The sequence below is a fragment of the Tursiops truncatus genome, chromosome 2, assembly GCF_011762595.2.
Source record: "Tursiops truncatus isolate mTurTru1 chromosome 2, mTurTru1.mat.Y, whole genome shotgun sequence".
Classification (NCBI taxonomy): Eukaryota; Metazoa; Chordata; class Mammalia; order Artiodactyla; family Delphinidae; genus Tursiops; species Tursiops truncatus.
The window spans coordinates 116,137,123-116,152,948 of record NC_047035.1 but is presented as its reverse complement, the minus strand read 5'-3'; the positions used below and the strand labels follow the sequence as shown (position 1 = coordinate 116,152,948).

General features: G+C 53.0%; 1 protein-coding gene across 3 annotated transcripts in view; it reads right to left on the bottom strand.

The window, feature by feature from the left end:
• The window catches only part of C2H15orf39 (chromosome 2 C15orf39 homolog), a 95,222-nt gene that overhangs the window by 17,354 nt on the left and 62,042 nt on the right, over window positions 1-15,826 (bottom strand). For all 3 annotated transcript variants that reach the window (XM_073801262.1, XM_073801260.1, XM_073801259.1), the window contains one exon: window positions 14,399-14,533. The gene's annotated coding sequence lies outside the window, so the exon portion shown is untranslated. The remainder of the gene's footprint in view (window positions 1-14,398; window positions 14,534-15,826) is intronic.

The window sequence follows — 15,826 nt, the reverse complement described above, 5'->3', positions numbered from 1 at the left end:
GTTCTCACAGGCAGCCTCAAGGGCCCCCAGCCCCACAGCTGCCACCCCAGAACAGGGGTGTCCTCCCTCCTCCTCCAGTCTCCCCTGGAGCACAGCGCTCTGACCCCCAGGGCTCAGTGAACCCTTCCAACAAGTGTGGCCTCAGAACACAAGTCTTCTGGTGGCAAGAGAGCCAGGGCCAGGGCTGAGGTGTGGAGGAGACCAGGACGTTGCAGGACAGCTGGCCAGTGCTGGTAAATCAACAATTCCTGAGCAAACACAGCCCGCTCTGAACCCGGGCCTCCTTCCTCACCCTCTGCGGGCAGCCCCCTCCCCTCGTGCAACCCCTACCATCAGGCCATCTGTAGCTGACTCCGCTCCAATTAGCTCAGTAATTAGCACCTCATCGGCCTGTCTGCCTTTGAACAGCTCCCCTGGGAAGGGGTTTGAGGAGGTCTCCATGACCTCAGGGCCCAGGGCTGGGGCAAGTTCATGCAGGCCCAGGGGCCAGGCTGCAAGGCCCCTGTCGGTCTCCCTGCACCCACAGGTGGCCCCAGCATTCACTGACGTGGCATTCCCAGCACAGGGCAGCGGAGCCAACTGAAGAACCCCTCTGGGATTGGAGTAGGGGCCTGGGAGGCAGAGGAGCCCCTCCCAGGACAAGCCTTCTCCCCACAATCGCTGGGACACTTCTCAGCACCCCCACACACCTACCTCCTCACCAACTCTGCTTACTCAGGGACCCCTGGCTGCCAGGGATATCAGGGTGACAGGCAGGGGAAGCGTGAGAGGACAGCCAAGTCCCCAAAGGAAGGAGGCAAAACCGGTTGGGGTCAGATGAGGGAGCTGAGGTTGGGGTGGGGGGGGTGGGATGGCCTGTGGCTGGTGGGGTCAGAGAGGGCCTCCTGCAAGAGACAAAAGGAAGTGGAGAGATGTGAGAGGTTGTCAGAGTGTGTGAGGCCACAGCACAGCGCAGGGGCTCTGGCGTGAGGGGCAGGCCAAGATGTCCCCTGACTGACCTCAATTTCCTCATCTTTTTTTTTTTGGCTGTGTTGGGTCTTCGTTGCTGCACATGGGCTTTTCTCTAGTTGCGGTGAGCGGGGGCTACTCTTCGTTGCGGTGCATGGGCTTCTCATTGCGGTGACTTCCTTTGTTGCTGAGCACGGGCTCTGGGCGCGCGGGCTTCCATAGTTGCAGTACGCAGGCTCTAGGGCGCATGGGCTTCAGTAGCTGTGGCTCGCGGGCTCTAGAGCGCAGGCTCAGTAGTTGTGGCGCACAGGCTTCGTTGCTCCGCAGCATGTGGGATCTTCCCGGACCAGGGCTCGAACCCGTGTCCCCTGCATTGGCAGGCAGATTCTTAACCTCTGCGCCACCAGGGAAGCCCTCCACATCTTTAACAGAGGGACAGTCATAGTAACAGCCCCCAGGTTCCGGGGAGAATTACGAGATGTGGGGTGTGGGGCGGAGCAGCAGTGCTACGGAGGTGAGAGGCAGGTGGCAGCGGCACCCAGGCTGTGGGGCAGGAGGTGAGCATCACAGGAAGCCAGCTTTTGTCTCCCTCCCCAGAGTCAGAGAAACACTGGCCCAGGGAGAGAGGCCTTGACAGGGCTGCGGGTGCCCCCAAGGTACGGCTCAGGCTTGGGGGAGGGTGTGAGGGAGGGCATGTCAGGCCCAGGTGAGCAACCAGTGTGAACGGCGCAGGAGACCCAGACAGGCGGGAAGTCAGCCCCACCCCAAGCCAAAACCCACAGGTCGGGGCGACCTGGGGCTGACATCAGTCTGTGGTCAGCCACGAGACTGGAGCCCTAGCAGCTGCAAGGGCAAACAGGGTGCAGCCGGGGAGGACACTTGGCCAGGGCAGGGTCTGCCCCTGCAGTGAGTCTCCTCTGGTTCAGTCCAGAAAAATCCCATTGCTGCCTCACTGTTCTGGTGCCAGAAGTCCCTGTAAGTGTCTCCTTCCCTGGGATAAGCATTACCTTATTAAAGATGCTCTGGTGAAAATATGCCACCAGCCACTTAACCCAGTCCCAAATCCCAACTTGCCACTCATGGCTGTGGGACCTCAGGCAGGGCTCTTCACCTCTCTGAGCTACACGGTCCTTGACTGTGGGATGCTGATCCTGCCCCAAGTTCATGGTGAGGCTCAAGCGGCCAGTGTTCTCAGGCACTTGATTGGGCCTGGCAGGCAGTAAGCACTCCGGGAGCCTGTGTTCCCCCTCCTTTCTCAGGCCAGTTCCTGAGAAGGCCTTGGGACCCTGAGAAAGCCGAGGTCCGCTTTCCCTTCTCTAGAAAGGAGAAGTTCTGTGAGTCATGGCGGAAAGGCCAGAAAGACAAAACTGCCTCCCCAGTCCCTTCTCCCCCCAGAGGCTCCATGCTGGAGGGGAGCGGGCAGGCAAGTCCCTCCAGTAACATCTCCTGCTTTCAAGCCTCCAGCTCCCGGCCCAGCTTCACCCAATCCTGGCTCCCAGTTCCAGTTCTATCCCCATTCCTATCCCAGTTCTGAGGCAGCAACCAGGAAACACAGTAGGACCCTATCCTAATAGGGTGAAAGGCCTTGAGGTGGGTTTGTTCAATTAAGGGAAAGGGACTTGGAAACCATGGCTCCTTGCCTCCAGTGGGCAATGAGGGGCACCTGCTGCCTCTGGCCTGGTCCTCCTTGCCCACAATGATCTTCTGAGTGTCAAACTCAAGTCCACGGGGGCGTCCTGTGACCCACACCACGGGTGCTGACGGTGGGGGGCAGAAGTATCAGGCTCTGGTCAGCCTGAGCCCTGCCTGTGACCATGGTCCCTGTCTGTCCCCAGAAGGGGCATCATAAAGCCTTGAGGGCAAAGCGTTTGTGAAGTCATTTAGGGGCAACTGTGGAGACTGTACTTCTCAGCTGGGAAGGGGGTGCTGAGGGAAGCAGCAGGGGAAGCTGGTGAACCCAGGAAGTGGATCTGGCTTGGACGTGAAAGGCCTGGGCCTCTCCCTGAGGCCCACGTGACCACAGCCATGATCAGTCTTCTTTACTTCTCAGTCAGGGTCTGCCCAGAACCAGGGCCACCTCTCATCCACTCCTGCAGCCCCTTCGGTCCCAAGCACCCCTGTGGACTTTGAGGGGCTCCCTGATTGGCTGACTCCGTCAGTGCGGGTAGAGTGCTAATCACCCCCCAGGGCTGTGGCTGGGAGCCAGTCCCTGGGGATCCAGGACTGTCACCGTGACCTGATAGGCTTCTACCAGGATGCTGGCCTCCCCACCCCGTGACAAGTCGAGACAGGTCTCACAGGGCAGAATGAGAGCCCTCCCTGAGCTTGAGAATGTGCTTCCGGGGCCACGGGACTGGAGGGCAGGGGCCCCACACTCTGGGCTGGAGAGGCTGGGGGGAGATGGGTGCCCTGTCCTCAGCTCAAATCCTGCCTCTGCTGCTTCTTAGCTATGTTGCCTTAGGCAGGTCACTTCATCTCCCTGTAGCACAGCTTCTGCAGGTATATTATTAGGATAATTGTCACCCACCTCGTGGGACAATCAGGCAGACTAAGTGAGGTTGTGAATGTGAGGAACCCAGCGTGAGCTGGGGCTCAGCAATGCTCAGTGCTTCCTGGAGGTGAACCCGACGGGTGGAGTGGACCGAGCTGGGCTGTGCAGCCGGAGGTGCATGTGCATGTGGGGGACTGGCCTGGGACAACCAAGAGAGCCCCCTGTCCCAGTACAGGCCTGCACCGGGGTGTCCACTGCCCCCCTCCCCAGCCCTCATTCAGCTGGACGCATTCCCTCCTCTACCCGTCCCCATTTCCTGTCCAATCTCCTGTCCACCTGGCTGCCTGTGGACTCTGGCCAGGACTATTGACTCTTCTCGTAATGAGGACATCAGTCCAGAGCCTCACAGTTCATGAAGCTTAGCAGACTGTAGTGGACGGAAGTCTCCCGAGCTGCGGGTTAGTAGGCCAGTCGTGCAAAGGCAGAAGCCCGGGTGAAGTGACCTGCTCAGGCTCTCACTGCCAGGAAGCAGCAGATCCAGAAGCAGACCCCAAGCTGTGGTTCCTCACTCCCAGCCCTGTGCTCCTGCCACTGCGCCTGGAATGGAGCTCTCCCAGCCAGGCCGGACTCACAGGAAGGAGCTCAGAGGACCAGGAGGAAAAGATGTTGCAACCACACAGGAGCACAGCCCCTCACAGACAGACACACCTCGGAACATGGCTTTTCGTTCATTCTTTCCCCCATTCATTCATTCATTCGTTGGCTCACTCCTTGGTTTTTTTTGGCTGTGCTGCATGGCATGCAGGATCTTAGCATCTTAGTTCCCCGACCAGGGACCGAACCCGTGCCCCCTGCAGTGGAAGCGCGGAATCCTACTGGACTGCCAGGGAATTCCCCCCTTGTTCTTTGTGTCCTGCACTCTGCCAGGCCTGTTATGCCAGGGTATGCGTGCCCTGTGTGTGTGCCCACAGGACCCAGTAGTCACCCAGGGCCCTAAAAGCCCCCCTGGCCTCTCCTTTCTGGTCCAGAATAAAGAGGTGTTGGGGGGAGGATGTTCAATCACCCACTGCCCCCGACTCTGGTTTTGCTCCCCCACCTCCGCCCCCCACCCTCCCCCATCCCCAGCCCCTGTCCCTGAACTCACTGCTTGAGTTCCTCCACCAGACTAGCAAAGGCAAGTTTGCATCCTGGCTGCCCCCCAGCCGAGCTTTGTGACCTCAGGCTAGTCACTGGACAAGGTTGGCAAGTTTTCTCATCTCTGAGATGGGGCTCATACGCCTTTCTTCCTTTTTCATCGTGGAAGCAAACGAAAAGCACTAGCACAGCCCTCACTGGCTCACCCTCTCCCACTTGAAGCCCAGGCTGCCACCACCCCACCCCTACCAAACGGGAAGACCTGTACCATCTAGACAGGGGCTGGGTCGCAGCTATTCTTTGCCTCTCAGTTTCCTCATCTGTAATTTAAGAATAAAAACACCTAATGGTATGTTGTGAGACTAAATTAGAAAATCAATGTGTCTGGTGTACAGATTCATTATAAACAACAAGAATGAACGGATAAATAAACAAACCTTTGAGTCTGCTCTATCTTCTTCAAAACCAAACCAAACCAAACCAAACGCTGATGAGCAAACTCAGATGCTCTATTGCTCATAGCGTATCACTCGGGACTCCCATCGTGGGCCCCATCTCTGTGTCTTTGAGGTCCCACAGCCTGGACGCATTTGCAGAGGCAGGCCGCCCAGAGGAGGTTGGCCTAGGGTGGCCCCAGAAAGAGGCAGGAGGCTGAGTCTGAAGTCAGGATGAGGCCCTACGGGTCTTTCTCTGACTCAGGACGATCTAGCAGCAGTCCAGGGCCTGTACTATGCGCAGGACCCAGGCGGCTACTGTCCGAGGGGCCTCAAGTCTTTAGCTTTCAGCAGAGGCTCCACACAGGGCTGCTGCCAGCCCACCTGGACTGGGAAAAGGCACCACTCGGGGCAGACAGAGCCCTGTGCCAGGGCGCCTGACGGGGGAGCAGAGCATGTGCTGGATTTCAGGGGCTGGACACCCTTGTGCATTGCCCAGCCTGCAACTGGCAGGGACCCAGTGACCCTCCAGTAACTCTGAGGCTGGCAGAGTGGCTTCTGTTTCTCCAGGCAGACTTCCCACCCAGCAGCTTGCCCTGCGCCCATGGCCTCCAGCCCACTCCTCCCCATGCTGGACCCCCACCCCCTCTCCAGCCCTTAGCCCCTCAGCACTGACCGGCGCAAAGCAGCGTTGGTGTTAGGTTTTGACCAAAGGTCGGGACGATGCAGAGGAGCAACGTCACAGCTAAGCAGGTCAGACAATGAAACGGTGGCCATCTTGTCTTCAAACCCATCAGCTGCTCCCGACTCAGGTCACAGCTTGCTGACATCTTCCAGGGATTCCCCCCTAACCCCCGTCTGAAATGCTTGTTCTCCCATCCTCATTCCTAGCAATTTAGCACCCCACCCCAGCAAACCAGCTATGTCTCCCCATTTCTGAGCCCGCCCAGGCAGCTTGCTAAACTAAGGGCACCTATCAGCCCAGGCCTCACAACCTTCCGCTGCAGTGTCTCTTTTAACAAGCTACACCCGTTCTCAGACAGCGCTTTCTTGCCCACCCACGTAGAGAAATGGACAAAGAATGATAGGAAGATTTATTCCTCGGGCATTGTTTTTCTTCTTCCCCATGAGTTTGGTCACTTTTCTACCTCATCATTTTTAATCTGTGAAAGCCAATCTCAGACAGGTTTTAGATGGTGAGCACGTGTTACAGGTTTATCATAAACTGGTTAGCAAAGGAACCAGTCAAGGAAAACAAAACACAATAGAGTCCTCCAGTATCCTGGGAGAAGCTGTGTAATAAAGTGACTTGCAGCACAAACACTAAAGCCAGACTACCTGGTTTCAATCCAAGTTTCGTCCCTTTCTAGCTGTGTGACCTTGAGCAAGGTGATTTAACATCTCTGTGCCTCGATTTCCTCACCCGTGAACAACGGATAATAATAGCACTTACGTCAGAGCAAACGTTGTTGTTGTGCCTGAAATCTAATTGAATTCAAATTACGTGAATTAATTTGTGTAAGCTACTAGCACAGTGCCTGGCACACAATAAGCATGAAACACTGTTAGCTATTGTTATTATGAGCAAGTTTATACAGGAGAAGATAAAGGAATGTTAGATAAGGTTGTTTAACTATGTACAGGTCTGGTTAGCCTTACCGGGCCCGTAAAGCTGTCACATTCGTATCAGCTGCGTGGGTTAAACCTGGGTCATATCAACTAGGACAGCCCTCAAATTACCAGGTGTGGACTGTTAATCAGAAATACCAGCTGCAGAAGTTGCGTGGGGTTTTGTGTGTGTGTGTGTATGTGTGTGAGTCTGGGATATCTTTCTTTCCCAGACTTCAGCCTGCAGCCCTGTGATTATCAGGAACATCTTTTAATCAAGCAGAGCCTGGGGAATGGGAGGTGGCAGAGGAGAGAGCTGGGGAGCCTGTGCCATCACTGCCAGGTGGTGCTGGCAGGGCTTGTAGAGGGCTTTGCTGCCACTAAGAGATGGCCAGGAGGTGCTGCTGTGCAGTGAAGCCTGGGACTGGGCAGCTGAAAGGCTCCTCTGTGGTCCTGGCTATGGGAACAGCTCTCAAGGGCCAGCCATGGTTTCTGGCCACTGGCCACACTGTCTTCTGAACCCTTGGCCTGTGCGGAGCTCCTTCCCTGAGTTCCCAGAGGCCTGTCAGGCTCCAGAATCCTCTGCCCAGCGTTCTGCTGGCCTGAGTGTCCTGTGGAGGAGGGGAGGCAGGACTGCAGGAGGACCCAGCCAGGCTGAGCTGGGAGCCAAGAGGTGCTTGGCAACTTGTCGAGAACTGGCACAGTGCCTCCGTGGCAGCCCCCTACTCCACCCAACCCGCCTGAGCCGCTCAGGACCTGACACAGCATTCAGTTAATGAAGCCGTGTTGATGTTGCCTGGTAAAAGTAAACCCAAGACACAAGGTCATCTGACATTTAGTAGTTCTATCCAATAGAAATATAATACCAGCCATATGTTTTTTAAAAGTTTTCCAGTGGACACGAAAAAAAGAAGAAAACAGGTGAAATTAAATTTTAATATATTTAATTTAACCCAGTTTATCCAAAATATTGTTTCATATGTAATCAGTATATGAAGTTCTTAATGACATATTTTACGTTCTTTTACTTCAAGCTAAATCTTTAAAGTACCCACAGGATTTCACAGTTCTTGCACATATTCATGCCAACTAGCCACTGCACGGGAGGGAAAAAATCTTCCTCTACCCTCCCAGGTTCAGCTGCAGAGGCCAGAGAATTAAACGGACAAAGGACAGATTAACAGGAGAAAAAAGTGTATTTCATATGCACACAGGAGCCAACAAAGGAAGTAACTGGCTCATTAAATGATTAAAGTTAAAGGTTTAAAACCTAACTTACGGAAAACGGGGGGAAATAATAGCTTCTATGGGGGAAAAAAATAGATTTCTTTAGGAATGATAAATGGGTTTTTAGGAGAACCAACATAAGAAAGTTTGTGATAATATTTGTCTATACAAGTGTGAAAGGTCTCTCGTCTTCTTCAGGGCCGTGAAACTCCCCTGGAGAGGGGATTTATGGTAGCTTCGTTTTCCCAGAAGTTGCTGCTTTTCGTCAGATAAGAGAAGCTCCCAGGAGGCTTTTTTCTGCATCTGCTGAATCTCAAATATCTTCAGCTTAAAATGACCTTCATGCCAACTCTGGGGTTCCAAGTGAGTCCCCAAACTACACTACAAGTGTTCAACGGGCACAAGTGTCTAGTGTTTACCTTATTGGACAGCGCAGGTGCAGAATCACCAAATCGCTGGGTGCCGGGACCGGGCAGCTCCTAGAGATCGGGCAAGCATCCCTTCTGCTGCCTCCGTGACCTGTTCTGGCCCACGCTCTGCTTGAGTGTCCCAGGGGCGGGGGCCCACAGCCTCCTCAGGCAGCCTGCTGCTCGGATCAGGCTCCGAGGTGCAAGCTGTCGATATTGAGCGGCAATCTCCCCCACTGGTTGTGCAACCCAATACCTTTTCCAAAGCGCTGGCACAAACCCGCTGTGAGGGTGGCGGGCAGGTCTTCCTGTTACCCAGAGGGTCGGTGTCCCGCAGCAAGTCGGGAGAGGGAGATGCTAGGATACTACAGAGTCATCCTTGCTCTGCGCGGCTGAGTGGTCCCCCAGACCCCTTGGAGGGGAGGGTCTGCGTTCTGGGACACCTGGCTTTGCGAGCACCCACTACACCGCTAAAGTAGAAAGCCCGGCTCCAAGCCACAGCCAGCTCGGTCGGGGGCGGCCCCTCGCCCTGGGCTCAGGGCGCACCTCTTCTTCCCCCAGCTGGGAGGCACAGAACCCTAACGCAGCCCCCTGGTTTCACAGGTGGGGAAACTGGGGAGCAGTTCTTGTGCTGCCACGGCGTAGTTCCTTCCCTCTAGCTGAACCGGTGTCAACGAAGTCCCAGGGGCCTCCGGAGAAAACCTGGAGGCCTTCCTGGCCTGGGGGGGCCCGGGGAGGGAGGCTCCTCGCCGGCCCACTGCTCCTCGGACACAGGCGGCGGGCAAGCGAGGGCCGCGGGGACCTGGCGGCCGGGGCGGGAAGCTCCCGGGAACCGTGATGTAACTCGGCGCCCGGCTTGTAGGCGCAGCCCCAGGCGTCGCCTAGGCTTGTTTACCCGAGTCCGGAGTTTACCGGGGGTGGAGCCATAGCTGCCTCGGCCCCGCCCCCGGCGTGCCCCGCCCCGCGGAGCCCCCATACCCCTTGCTGGGCGAGCGAGGCTCCCTCCTCCTTGGGATTCCGAGGGTCCGGAGCCTCGGAACTGAGATACAGGTCTTTGGTCTTCTTTCTGTCTTAGACGTTTGAAGACCCGACGCAGTGGCGGTGCCAAAGGGGTGACTCTGAAAGGGCCTGAGCCCCCAAAGCAACTCAGAATAGCATTAAAACTAAGTAAAAAGCGGGAGCTTGCTCTGCCCACAACTTCAACAACTTCAAGAAGATGGCCCGTCTACCTGAACGTACTAGCGTCTCCCCTACAGTGGTAGCAAGTCCCCGCATCTCTCTAGGTGTCAAGTCTCCTCATCTCTACGATGGGGAGCAGGCTTCTTCCATACGATGCATCGCCATGACAGTCTGATTCTAGGCATTGTGGCGAGCGCTTCTTTGGGCCTTCCAAAAGTCGGCCTCCGGGGGGAAAAAAACCTCCAGTATTTCTCGGGCGCCCTTCCTAATTTTGCTGCCATGGAGATAGAGTTTGCTCTTGATTGGGAAAAGTTGCTAACACCCTGGAGGACTGAAGGGCAGAACTGCCTAGGGGCTGGGACTCAAGGTGGCCTCCAACCTCTCTAGCTGCAGCCCCTCCCAGCCCCATTCCCAGGCCTGGCTCGCTAGGGCCAGTGGAGTGCCTGTGTGCCCAGCACCCAGCCCAGCTGAGCTCTCAGGCCAGACTCAGGCCTCCCACCCCCAGAGGAGAGGCAGAAGTCGAGACAGTGTGTGGCTGGATGACAGTGGGTCTGGATGGAGCCCAAGGTTGGGGTACTGCTGATGCCAACAAGAACTCCAGCAGCTGTGACCTGTGCTCACTGCCAAGGTTTTCCCACCCATACTCTCAGTTCCCTGGTGAGGCAGGCAAGCTGAGTCCAGATAAGGCAGCTGAGGCTCAGAGAGAACAGGGTAGCCCCACAACACCCAGTGAGCTGGTGCCAGAACTGCAACTAGGCCTCAAACCCCTGTTTTACTCCCACTCCTGAGAAGGACCCAGACCCCTCATGCTCCCACTCCTGAGAGGGCATGAGCCCTGTGAGCAGGAGCAGTCCAGGAGGGCTTCCTGGACTGGAGGCTGGGTCCGAGCTAGGTAAGGCAGGAGGGTCAAGATTTGAGGAGGGTGTGAGATAGGAAGTGCTCCCTGAGCTGGGAAGTAAGAAGACAGGGGAGGTTCCCCTGGGGAGAGAGCAGCCCTCGGGAGCTGTAAGAAGCGAGGGTATGGGAGGTCTGGCCAGAGAGGAGGGTCTGGGGGTCAGTCGGGGACTAGCAAGTAATAGTCCAGGCCAGTGAAGTTCAAGGGCAGTTCTTGAGTAGGGCTGGGCAGCAGACCAGATGCAGGATCGAGAATGTCGGTGTTGGGGGTAAGCTTTACCATCCTGCCTCCACTTCAGGCTCTCCCATTTCCCAGCCCTTGGGCGTGTTCTCTTCCCTCTGTGGGCCTCAGTTTCCTCATCTATAAAATGGGGGTCACCTCCCTATTCAGCTCACGGCTGAGAAGGTGCTTTGTGATTGGACTTTACATACTTGAGGGTGTGAGGGACTTGTATACAAAAGTGACAAAGCAAATGGGGTCAGGGAGGACTCTCTGAGGGGCTTCTCCTTCTCCTGGATTCCCTGGCTCCACAGGAAGAGGCTCCATACACTTGCTTCCCTGAACCCTGCCAGCATGTCTGGGAGGCCCCTGGGCTTAGCAAATATTTGTGCCTCTGATCTAGTCGGTGGCTGCCAGAACATTCTGTCCTGCCGCCCATTCGTCTAGGCCTCTGCCTCAGGCCATGAGGATCCTGAAAGAGGACAAAAGTGTAGGGTTGGGACTTCTGGGTCCTTCCCCCTCACCCCTCCTGCCTTATCCTCCTGAGCCCCTCATCCCAGTTTAGTCTTGAAGTTCATAACCCTGTGCTAGGCACTGTGCAAGGGACAGGGGACAGGTGGCTCTAAAGAGCCTCTCCTAAGATCTAGGACCACGGGCCCAAATTTGAACTCAGTAGCTGTTCTGCTGTGTGGTCTTGGGTGAGTCCATTACCTCTCTGAGCTTGTTTCTTCATACCTGAAATGGTGGTGAAATGGTTTGGGTCAGTGCCTGGACACTTAGTAAGTTGTTTTCTTCCCTAGCCTTCCTTCCCTGGCTCTGTATTGTCCCCCTAGAAGTCTGGGCCTGCCCAGTTTAGCCAATAATAATAACAAGAGTAAGACGTTTCCAACATGATTGAGTGCTGTGTGCAGTGGTGTGCTGGTAAATGTTTAACAACCAGCTCTAAGAAAAAAGGTCCTGGTTTGCAGCATTTGCCTGATTTCTGTCTTGTTAATATTATCACCAGGCCGCTTTCAAGCTTCCAACATGACATCACTGAACACGGAGCTGGGAGCCGGTGAGAGCTGGCTCCAGCACAACACTGCATACAGGATTAGCTACGTTATTCGCCAGGCTCAGTGCAAAATGAAAAAATCACAGGGTCCCTTGTTCGAAAAGCAGGGAACAAGCTAACGCTTTTTCCCTTCTTTCTGCGATTTCTCTCTCAACCCATCCTAATGCTCTTTTTTTTAATTTAATGTCACACTCCTTCCAGCATGGGGATACGCACAGGACAAGTGCAGACCCTCACAGGTGGGCGGTGGGGTAGGCAAGTCCCAAGACGTGGCACACACGTATTGGATCCACCGACTACCAGGTTGTCCCTCATATCAGCCACCAGGCACGTGCTCCAGGAAGTCCAGTCAGGCATGTTGCCTTCCCACAGGCCCCACCCACGTCCCAACCTTCAAGCCAGGCTATGCGAGGCACCCATATGGGAATGGGAAAGAGGCTCGTCCTGGCCAAGCCACCCCACAGAATGCACCATATTGCTGCCTGACCAGAGAAAGGTGGCCAGTGGTTGCAGGGTAGAGAGGAGGAGAAGGCCAGGTGAGGCCAGGTGTACCAGAGGATAAGAACGCGTTCTAAAGAGGCAGGAAGGTAGCAGGAGTTAGGACAGTGCTGTGAAGCAGGAAGCCCCAAGCCCCTGGCACTGGCTCCATTACCCCCCTGGACTTCCCTTACGAGACACAAATTCAAAGATAAAATTATGAAAAATTTCAAGATGCCGATCAATCTCAGTGCATTTAACCAAGCTAGGTGTCCTGAGTGCAGGGCCCTGTGGGCTGTCCTGGTCTCAGACCCATGAAGCCAGCTCTGACTGTACGTGTCATCCAAGTGAGAGAGGAATGGCCCTACGGGGTCCTCCCTCAGGAACTTCAGTCCTCAAGTCAAGAGATACCTGGGGATCCTGGGCCAAAGAGAGGCCAGGGGGACTCGCAAACCCTCCCTCTTCAGAGAGCAATCTCCACCACCTTGGGGGAAGCTTCACAGGGCATTGCAACTGGGCAGAAACTTGTTCAACAACAGCAAAAATACAGCCTGTTATGGAATATTTACCATCAGTGATCTGCATGTCTCTTATATTTGCATTGTGCCACTTTCCTCTTTTTGTAAAGACTTTATAAAAATGTGTCTTTTGCTTCTAAGCAAGTGAAAGATAACATTTTCAAACATCCAATTCACCGCCCATCTGAACAACATATATTTGGTTGCATTCATTGATCTGTGGAGCACCCACAACTGTAAAAGTTTTCTCTATACTGACATTTGACCTGGGGATTGAAGCCAAATATTGACTCAGTTTTAGCAAATTTAGAGCAGCAGCTTCTTGGCTTAAAAAAATATTTCCACTTATCAAGAATGGTTGCTTGTTCCTTTAAGGAGAATGACCATGGGGTCCCAGGCCTCTACTTCCTGATGATGAGAATTTGGAAGGGGCACTTTTCACACCACACCAGCCTCAGACGAGGGTGTTATGGTTTAATTTCTCAGGAGTGGCCATATGCCCCAGGGGGCGGCTGCTGGAGGGCACATCTCACCAGGGAGGAGGGCCGCACAGTGAGGGCAAAGGATGAGAGGACCCCACAGCTCTGTCCAGGTGATGCCCCATCATGGGGGCCCAGGCTCAGCCCATGAGCTCTCGGGCTATGCTGCACTGAGGAGGGGCAAGGGGGCCTCACTGTTCCAGGTGAGCCCTCACATGCACGCACAAATACAGGCAGGAAGCCACCCAGATACCTTAGCCTGGAGTGCATTGTGGTGCATTGGCTATAAACTATAGCATATTGAGAAAACCTGACGATTAAGGAACAATGGGCATCACTCCTAGCACGTTCTTCGATTGACCTCCTCATAGAAATTCAAACCATAGTGTTTTGAGTCTAACCCAGGGCCCTCTTAACACCCTGGTGTTCTTGGGCAAGGTCCAGAACACATCTGAGCCCCTGTTTCTCCATCTGTAAAATGGAAAAGTGATGCATGTCTTCAAGGTTGTGGTCAGAATTAAACAAGATGCATGTGTGTGTGTGTGTGTGTGTGTGTGTGTGTGTGTTTATGTTTATATGCCAGACACAAAGCTGGTGCTACAATAAAAGATGGCAATACGGGTGGCTATTATTATTATTACTATTGGCAATCAAATAGTAAAGACAGGGTCTGATTCACTTCTGGGTGCCTGGTACACCATAGGTGGTACTGGGGAATGTGGGCCTTGGCTGGGCTACGACTTGAGAATGGCTCACGGGGGTGTGGTCACAGGCAGCAGAAGATGGAGGTGTGAGTGAGCTGTGCTGGGCCACCAGCGGCCTTTCCCCCCTAAGAAACAGTCAGAACTGGAGTAAGGAGGCCTATAGGGGAAAGGTCATCCTCAGCAAGCGCTCTCATTTCACACATGGAGAAACTGTGTCAATCTGCCATGAATGTATTACACTAATTCCACTGGCTTCAAAGTAACTTTGGAATCCAAACAGAATAGCATCTGGGGGTACAAATCTTGGGTGCTTGCTCAGATTCCCCTAACAATCTGCTTTATTCCACCTTTCCCAGCCTTACTTCTCTTTTCTTCACCCTTGCTACCCTGGGCTTGCACCTCCCAAATAAAGTATTAGCATCTTAATCCTTGCATCAAGCTCTGTTTTTCAGAGGACCCAGGATAAGATGGGCAGCATTTCCAAATTATTTGTATTTATTATAGGATTATTCAACATAAAAGATCCCCATATAGAATTATTCCATCTATTCAGATAAAAGTCTCTATGAATACGTACACCACACATACACATTTCTTTGAGCAAGAGTAGAAAGACCACAGTACCTTAAGCTCCGGGTGGATGCCTGTGGTGATGCACTTGCTGGTACAGATGCTCTCTCACCAACAGTGGTGGCTGCCTAGAATGTTATTCTGCATCAGATCTCATTTGAAGCTCTTCACAGCAATACGCAGAGCCTCCTGCCAGAGATTTGCCTTTTATTTCAAACTTTTTTTGCATATTTCTGATAAATAGAGCAAGGGGGTAAGAAAGCTCTGGGTCCTTATACTCTGCAGTTGGGAACTCTCTTTTTGTAATTGGTCCCTATGGAGTTTTTTCCACACCACCAACAAATTCTCCAATGCCAACCGGGTGCCCAACAATTTAATGCAATTCTGACACTATCTACCTGGAGTTAGTGTCAGATCCTACAAGTTGAAGGGCTTAGTCCCATAAGATTAACCTACGTGAGATGCCAGTTGCAAATGGGGTGCCTGGGGGTACCCATACTTCTGCTGGGCTGACTACAAATTCAGGAGTTCCCACAACTCCTCTCTCCCAAGTTCAATAATTTGCTAGAATGACTCACTAAGGTTTATTTTAAAGGATCAAATAAACCAAATGGAAGAGATGTATAGAGCAAGGTATGGGGCGGGGCGGGGCGGGGCAGGGGTGGGGGTGAGATGAGAGCTTCCATGCCCTGTCCAGGGTTGTCACCCTGCCACACCTTGATGTATTTACCAACTTGGAAGTCCTCTGAACCTCACTGGGTAAGAGTTTTTATAATCCAATCACCAGGGCCCCTTCCCCTTCCTGGAGGTGGGTGGAGTGGAAAAGTCCCATTTCCTAATCACATATTTGATCTTTCTGGTGACCAGTCCCCATCCTGAAATTATCTAGAGGCCCTACACTGAGTCACTGCATTAACCTGAATTCAGGTAAAGTCAAAGTAGCTTATTATGAATAATAAAAGACATTCCTATCACTCAGGAAATACAAGGGTTTTAGGAGCTCTATGCCAGGAATAAATAAATATATAGATATATTTAAATTTATATGTACATTTATATAAAAATATATTTAAATAATAAATATATATAATTTAGAGATATATTACATGTATATTATATATAGAATATTATTTCACATATGAAATATATTCTATAATATTATATGTTATAGTATAAATATCATATATAATACATAGTATTTTTATCATACCACAGTTCCCCTCAGGGCACTGCCATTCATTTGTTTGCTGGATTGGCTACATGCAAATTAACTAAGCTTTTAGGTGTGGCTCTTGACAGGTTTAGCGAATATATGCTGGTTCTGCAACCCCTTCACATTTGGCTGTAGGTCTGATAGATATGCAGATTAGGCAGCCCTCATATGTTGATGTTGATAAGATGTTGTGATCACCATATCACTGGAACTTGGGAGTCATAATTCATGAACTCTTATAGTCCACATTTCGAGTATACTCTATACAG